This window comes from Phyllopteryx taeniolatus, unplaced genomic scaffold (assembly GCF_024500385.1).
Source record: "Phyllopteryx taeniolatus isolate TA_2022b unplaced genomic scaffold, UOR_Ptae_1.2 contig_29, whole genome shotgun sequence".
NCBI lineage: Eukaryota > Metazoa > Chordata > Actinopteri > Syngnathiformes > Syngnathidae > Phyllopteryx > Phyllopteryx taeniolatus.
In genome coordinates this window covers 514510-522270 of record NW_026903217.1, presented here as the reverse complement: position 1 = coordinate 522270, position 7761 = coordinate 514510, and the positions used below count along the sequence as shown (strand labels likewise).

Sequence of the window (7761 nt, the reverse complement as noted above, 5' to 3'; positions counted from 1 at the left end):
AGAAAAAAAACAACAGTTTGATTCTCCCATGTTCCCAAACTTAATCGAGTCACGCTGAACAATTTATCATTAAAAGTGGTAAAAAAATAAAGAAATAAAAAATTATTTTAAAAACACACATTCATCCATCTCAAATCTGCCGTACGATAATATAATCTAATCTCATCTAATTTAATTCAATCTAATCTGATCTAATTTTATCTAATCTCATCAAATCTAATCTAATCCTAGGAATATGAATCGATACATCGATACTAAAAATGGATCATTGCGACCTGAATAATAATAATAATGATGATTTCTCCTTCCCTGGCCCTATCGCGACACTACCGGTATTAATCACTGTGTGCTTGTTAATATGTGTCTGTGTGCTTTTGTGTGGGTGTATTTTGTGATGGGCTGGCCTCTTGAATATTTTTTTGCGATTTTAATTGTCTGTTTTGAAATTTGTTTTGACACTGTATCTACTAATATTGAGACTATAATTCCACATGTTTTGTGAAGCTCATTTGTTTTTAATATGTTTTTATTGGGTTTAAGCTTGGACAGTTTCAGTTTGTTCCTCCATGATTTAAAATGCATCAGTTGTTATACAGCCACATATATATAGGATGCAGGCGTTGGTGGTATAGTGGTGAGCATAGCTGCCTTCCAAGCAGTTGACCTGGGTTCGATTCCCGGCCAACGCAAGATTTTTTAATGCAGCCCTATGGGGGGCACAAGTCAGTGCAAACTTTCGGCCGGTCCCAAGCCCGGATAAATGCAGAGGGTTGCGTCAGGAAGGGCATCCGGCTTAAAACTTTGCCAAACAAATATGAGCGTTCATCCAAAGAATTCCATACCGGATCGGTCGTGGCCCGGGTTAACAACTTCCACCACCGGTGCCGTCAACCTGCAGGGCGCCGTTGAAAATTCAGCTACTTTGGGTCGAAGTCAAAGAAGAAGAAGAGGTGGAAAGCGGGTTCTTCGGCAGAAAGAGAAGAGGAAAGCACAGATCCTTGAACTGAATGTGGGGACTTTGAATGTTGGGACTATGACTACGGAAACTGTGGGGGATGTAGTACCCAAAAGCGGACATGCAGTTATTGACAGACCAGCCCACCAAGAAACCAATTCACAAGCAGAATTGAATATTTACAAATGATAAATCATAACGGAGGATATTTAAGCATTACTGAAGTCCGAATTCTTTTGAGAGGGTTTTGAGCAGTTATCAAGCCAACCATCTTTTCTTCGTATTTCTACATCAATGGAATTCCTACGGCCATTTGTGCGTTTATTAGTGCTATCCTTGTCTTTTCGTACACTAACCTGTCTTTGTTTTACAACAGGGGTTGGGGTCTTCAAAGAAGTCTGTTTTGTGTCTTACAAGATAAGTGGACCATCTGTTCGGCTGCGTTAATTCCACGCTCAGATAATTCAACCTTAAGAACTGGCGTCCAGGAGTTTTGGGGAGTTTTTTTTCCTTGTTTTTTTTCCTGCTTTGTAAGCAGCTGCTGTGACACTAAGGCTTGTTCAAGAAATCTAATTGGCCCAAAAGCCACGGTGTCTCAAAGTCTTCATTCATTCCTGCCCGACGGAAGCCGGTGTTCTCCCGGGGGACCGACAGCTCAGAACCAGAGGCGGAAAAAATCACCTCACATAATAAATGCAAACAACAAAACATATAAAACACGTGTAAATCGCGGGTATATTTGTGGATTTGAAAAACGTGTGTAAGTCAAGGACATCCATCCATCCATCGATTTTCTGAGCCACTTCTCCTCACAAGGGTCGGGGGCGTGCTGGAGCCTATCCCAGCTATCATCGGGCAGGAGGTGGGGTACACCCCGAACTGGTTGCCAGCCAATCGCAGGGCACAAATAAACAAACAACCATTCACACTCACATTCACACCTATGGGCAACTTCGAGTCTTCAATTAACCTACCACGCATGTTTTTGTGATGTGGGAGGAAAACGGAGACCGCGGAGAAAATCCACGCAGGCACGGGGAGAACATGCAAACTCCATTTGAACCCTGGTCCTCAGAACTGTGAAGCAGATGCTCTAACCAGTCGTCCACCGTGCCGCCACATTATGACTCATCATTTGTAAATATTCAATTCTTCTTGTGAGTTGTGGGCGGGCTGGTCTGTCAATGACTCCATGTCCGCATTTGGGTACGACAGCCACCACAGTTTCCATAGTGTATTGGTTATCACGTTCGCCTAACACGTGAAAAGGCCCTGGTTCGAGACTGGTTGGATACAGCTTGTGTGTTGTCTTTCTTGCTTGTCAGGGGTGTTAAGGTGGGAATCAGGAAGGAGAGGCTGAAGACCAAATATGTCTAACTCAGACCCACGATGTAATTATATTTGGCCCGCAGGACCATATTAAATGTGGATTAGAGCTGGCCCGCAGATGCGCCACTAATATTCCAAATCCCAGAATGCTTTGCTTGTGTGTCGTGCCATCAGTCTCGACCGGCGAGCGCCCCTTCCCTTTCTGTTGCGGTCGTTAGTAACTAAGCTACTGGTCTCCTCGAGCAAATTTCCACTTCCCCTTTCCCACAAATGGCCAAACGAAAGATGGAAAACGGTGAACTTCCAAGACAGGGGGGAGGCAGATTGTCTGTTCACTAAAGTCAAAGACAGACCTGTTGGTCGTGTGCGGAGCAACGTGGCTGGAACCAAGAATAGAACATCATTGAATTCATCTTTTGATTTTTTTAATGCCCTTTATCAACTCCTAGGCAGGGACTGTTAATAGTTTGAAGTTTGGATTTTTATTGAAGGACATTCTTATTTTTTGGGTTGTTTTGTTGTTGGCGTTTGAAAAAAGATTGACGTCAAAAAGAAAGGCCCAGCAGAGGATGTACTTCCTGCGGCTTCTGAGAAAGCACGGTCTGCCACCGGAGCTGCTTAGACAGTTCTACACAGCGGTCATCGAATCAGTCCTGTGTTCTTCCATCACAGTCTGGTTTGGTGCTGCTGCAAAAAAGGACAAACTCCGACTGCAACGGACAATCAAAACTGCTGAAAGGATTGTCGGTACCCCCCTACCCACCCTTGAGGACTTGCACGCTGCCAGAACTAAGACAAGAGCGTGCAAAATCCTCTCGGACCCTCCACATCCCGGTCACCGGCTCTTCCGGCTCCTTCCCTCAGGTAGGCGCTACCGATCAATGCAAACTAGAACAAGCAGACATTCCAACAGCTTCTTCCCTCTTGCGATCAACTTCTAAAACACCTAACCTACAATTCCATGACAACAAGCTGGCAATTTTTGGACTTGAGTTCGTTGTCACATTTGTGTGGGGCCAATTATGTATTACTCGTGCACTCACTCTAGTTGTCTCGCCACGCTGCACTATTTGCATATACTGGCCACTCATGCCAGAGTAGCATCTGCTCCATTTGCACATTGATTGAGGAGTATCTGTAACATTTGCACAACCATTGTCCCAGATGATCGCACTACTCGTTACTTTAAACCGCATACACTCCTTGAAGTCTCAGCACCCTTTGCACAATGGTCATTGCACCGGACTATTGCGATATTAGTCATTGGAACTGCTCTAAGTGCTAGAGGACTCTGCATCTTTTTGCACAATTGTTTTTTGTCAATGTCTTTCTGTCTCCAAAGTGTTCTGTAAATTGACTGTCTGTTGTACTAGAGCGGCTCCAACTACCGGAGACAAATTCCTTGTGTGTTTTGGACATACTTGGCAAATAAAGATGATTCTGATTCTGATTCTGATTAGTAAGTAGAATTGTCGCTCAAGGTGCGTGTTGGAATTCTCAATTTGAATGACAAATTTTTTTTTTTTTTACAATCGAAACTCAATGTACCATTTTCACCTTCAAAACTCAACATATTCAGATGATTTTACTTACGCTGATTTTATTTTTACATCAAAATATTAAATCCAAACATTTCAACTTCAAATATTCAGCAGCTCCATTTCAGAAGCAAATTCATTCACTGGCAGAAAAGGCTTTTAAAAATGCCAAAAATATAAGTCTCCTTGGGCAAGACACTGAACCCTAATTTGCTCCCAGTGGGCCTGGCAGCGCCTTGCATGGCCGCAGCCACCCATTGGTGTGTGAATGTGTGAATTTTGTAAAGCGCTTTGGGCACTGTGATAGTGTAGATGAACTGCTGTATATGTGAAGTCCATTTACCATGTGTGGGTGATTTTGTGTTTATTTTTGTTTATATATGTCGGGATGGGTTCTTGTATATTTTTGGGTATTTTAATTGTCTGTTTTTAAATTTGTTTTGATCTATATTTATATCGAAAGTCAATGTTGAACAACACTTGACCAAATAGGCTTAAGAATTAATATTCCCTGACCGGGAATCGGACCCAGGCCCGTGGTGAGCACTGAATCTTAACCACTAGACCACCAGGGGCCAACAACTGTGAATACAGACAAGTCCTACCTCCAGGTGGGCACAGTGAGAAAACTGCAAAATATTACACAGAGCAGACCATGCATTTGTTATGCAAATCCTTTGGTATACAAAATTGTAAAATACTTTAGTCCTTGTGTATTGCAAGCATCTTTGACTTGTCTCTGTGTATATATATATACTTTGAAGACCCCAACCCCTGTTGTAAAACAAAGACAGGTTATTGTCCGAAAAGACAAGGGTGGCCCGAATAAACGCACAAATGGCCGTAGGAATACCTTTGTTGTAGAAATAAAAAGAAAAGATGGTTGGCTTGATAACTGCTCAAAACACTTGGTCCTCTCAAAAGAATTCTGACTTCAATGCTTAAATATACGACATTATGACTTATCATTTGTAAATATTCAATTCTGCTTGGTGGGCTATTCAAATAATAACTCCATGTCTGCTTTTGGGTACTACAGCCACCACAGTTTCCATAGTGTAGTGGTTATCACGTTCGCCTCACATGCGAAAAGTCCTCAGTTCGAGACCGGGTGGAAACACCTTCTTTGTTGTACTTTCTTGCTTGTCAGGGAGCTGATGTACGTGGTTTGCTGGTCACGTAAATCTCAAGTGGAGTGGAAGTTACCATTGTTTATTGGTGATCATGTGCACCTCACATGTGAAAGGTACTTTCTTCAAAACATAGTCTGAACAAGGCCTGTTTTTTTTAAAATTATTATTATTTTAATTCATCTGCCTTGAAAAACAAAAACCTTGAACCTTGAGCTCCTGCGCGAACACCATGAATAGTGCTGCCAGTGAAGTGGAATCAGGACAGAGAGGCTGTAGACCAAATATGTCAAACTCAGGCCACGATGTAATTATATTTATATTATATTGAGTATTAGAGCTGGCCCGCCAGTAAATAGCACATGCGCCAGAATGCTTTGCTCGTTGGCCCATCAGTCTAGGTCGGCAAGCACCCCTTCCTTTTCTCCTGCAGTCGTTCGCAACTATGCTACACTCCTTTTTTTCCCTCTTCCATCTCCTCAGACAAGGCCTTCAACCCTGTTCCTCTACCTGCACCTGACCATGACACCAAGAGATGGACCTACTCTCAACCCCAGGAGACGTGGAAGAAGAAAGAGCCGCAGGATCTGGGGCCGTGGCCGGGATGTCGCCCGGTGCGCAGAGCGGGCAACGCCGCCACTTGACAAGCAGCTCTCGTGGCACTCTGACCGAGGGCAGCCGGACGGCCAGCGTTCCGGCGGTGAAGATGGAGCCGGCCAGCAGTGATGGATGGACAGTCGTTAATGATTTTTGTGTGTGTGTGTGTACATATTGTAAAATATTGTGTGTCAGTGTTTGTAATACTGTATAAAAGGATGTGTGTAATCCTGTAAATCCTTTGTGGCCGTAATGTTCTTTTTTCATGTTCATTGTAGTATGTTTTTTCTCACGTTATTTCCTTTTTAATGTGATGGTGTAATCTTTGCATAACACAGAGGAATGCCCTTTTATGTGGGTTTTATTTTTTTTTAAATTCACTTTTATCTTCTTTTATCATTTGTCATTGTATTTACTTTTGTATATACTGTAGCAGTCGAAGAAGAAGAAGAGGTGGAAAGCGGGTTCTTCGGCAGAAAGAGAAGAGGAAAGCACAGAGCTAGAACTGAATGTGGTGACTTTGAATGTTGGAACTATGACAGGAAACTCTCAGGAGTTAGTTGACATGATGATTTGGAGAAAGGTTGATATATTGTGTGTCCAGGAGACCAGGTGGAAGGGCAGTAAGGCTAGAAGTTTAGGGGCAAATTATTAAATTTAAATTATTTTACCATGGTGTAGATGGGAAGAGAAATGGAGTCGGGGTTATTTTAAAAGAAGAGTTGGCTCAGAATGTCTTGGAAGGTGAAAAGAGTATCAGATCGAGTGATAAGGTTGAAACTTGAAATTGAGGGTGTTATTTATAATGTGATTAGTGGCTTTGCCCCACAGGTAGGATGTGACCTAGAGTTGAAAGTAGTTCTGAGCATCCCAGACAGAGAGAGACAGTTGTAATTGGTGCAGATTGTAATGGACATGTTGGTGAAGGAAATAGGGGTGATGAAGAAGTGATGGGTAAGTACGGCATCCAGGAAAGGAACTTGCAGAGACAGATGGTGGTACACTTTGCAACGCTGTAATCTGAAGGAGGTTACCGACTGTAAGGTAGTGCTTGGGGAGAGTGTGGCTCGACAGCATAGGATGGTGGTGTGTAAGATGACTCTGGTGGTGGGGAGGAAGATTAGGAAGACAAAGGCAAAGCAGAGAGCCATGTGGTGGAAGCTGCGACAGGACGAGTGTTGTGTAGCTTTTCGGGAAGAGATGAGACAGGCTCTCGGTGGACAGGAGGAGCTTCCAGAAGACTGGACCACCGCAGCCAAGATGATCAGAGAGGCAGGCAGGAGAGTACTTGGTGTATCTTCTGGGAGGAAAGGAGAGAAGGAGACTTGGTGGTGGAACCTCACAGGACAGGAAATCATACAAGGAAAAAGGTTAGCTAAGAAGAAGTGGGAGACTGAGAGGACCGAGGAGAGGCGAAAGGAATACATTGAGATGCGACACAGGGCAAAGGTAGTGGTGCCAAAGCCCAATCAAGAGGCATATGATGACATGTATGGCAGGTTGGACACTAAAGAAGGAGAAATGGATCTCTACAGGCTGGCCAGACAGAGGGATAGAGATGGGAAGGATGTGCAGCAGGTTAGGGTGATTAAGGATCGAGATGGAAATATGTTGACGGGTGCCAGCAGTGTGCTAGCTAGATGGAAAGAATACTTCGAGGAGTTGATGAATGAGGAAAATGAGAGGGAAGGGAGAGTACAAGAGGCAAGTGTGGTGGACCAGGAAGTGGCAATGATTAGTAAGGGCGAAGTTAGAAAGGCATTAAAGAGGATGCAAAATGGAAAGGCAGTGGGTACTGATGACATTCCTGTGGCGGTATGGAAGCATCTAGAAGAGGTGGCTGTGGAGTTTTTGACCAGCTTGTTCAATAGAATTCTACCGTGTGAGAAGATGCCTGAGGAATGGAGGAAAAGTGTGCTGGTGCCCATTTTTTAAGAACAAGGGTGATGTGCAGAGCTGTGGGAACTATAGAGGAATAAAGTTGATGAGCCACACAACGAAGTTATGGGAAAGAGTAGTGGTGGCTAGACTCAGGACAGAAGTGAGTATTTGCGAGCAACAGTATGGTTTAATGCCGAGAAAGATTACCACATATGCATTATTTGCCTTGAGGATGTTGATGATAAAGTACAGAGAAGGTCAGAAGGAACGAAATTGTGTCTTTGTAGATCTAGAGAAAGCGTATGACAGAGTACCCAGTGAGGAACTGTGG

The 7761-nt window shown here is 43.6% G+C and overlaps 2 non-coding genes across 2 annotated transcripts; both read left to right on the top strand.

Moving 5' to 3' along the window:
• The first annotated feature begins 617 nt into the window (after positions 1–617).
• Positions 618–689, top strand: trnag-ucc (transfer RNA glycine (anticodon UCC)). Its single transcript has one exon. It is a non-coding gene; the product is annotated as a tRNA-Gly (tRNA).
• A 4180-nt stretch (positions 690–4869) lies between these two features.
• On the top strand, positions 4870–4942 carry trnav-cac (transfer RNA valine (anticodon CAC)). Its single transcript has one exon. It is a non-coding gene; the product is annotated as a tRNA-Val (tRNA).
• Positions 4943–7761: the final 2819 nt, after the last annotated feature.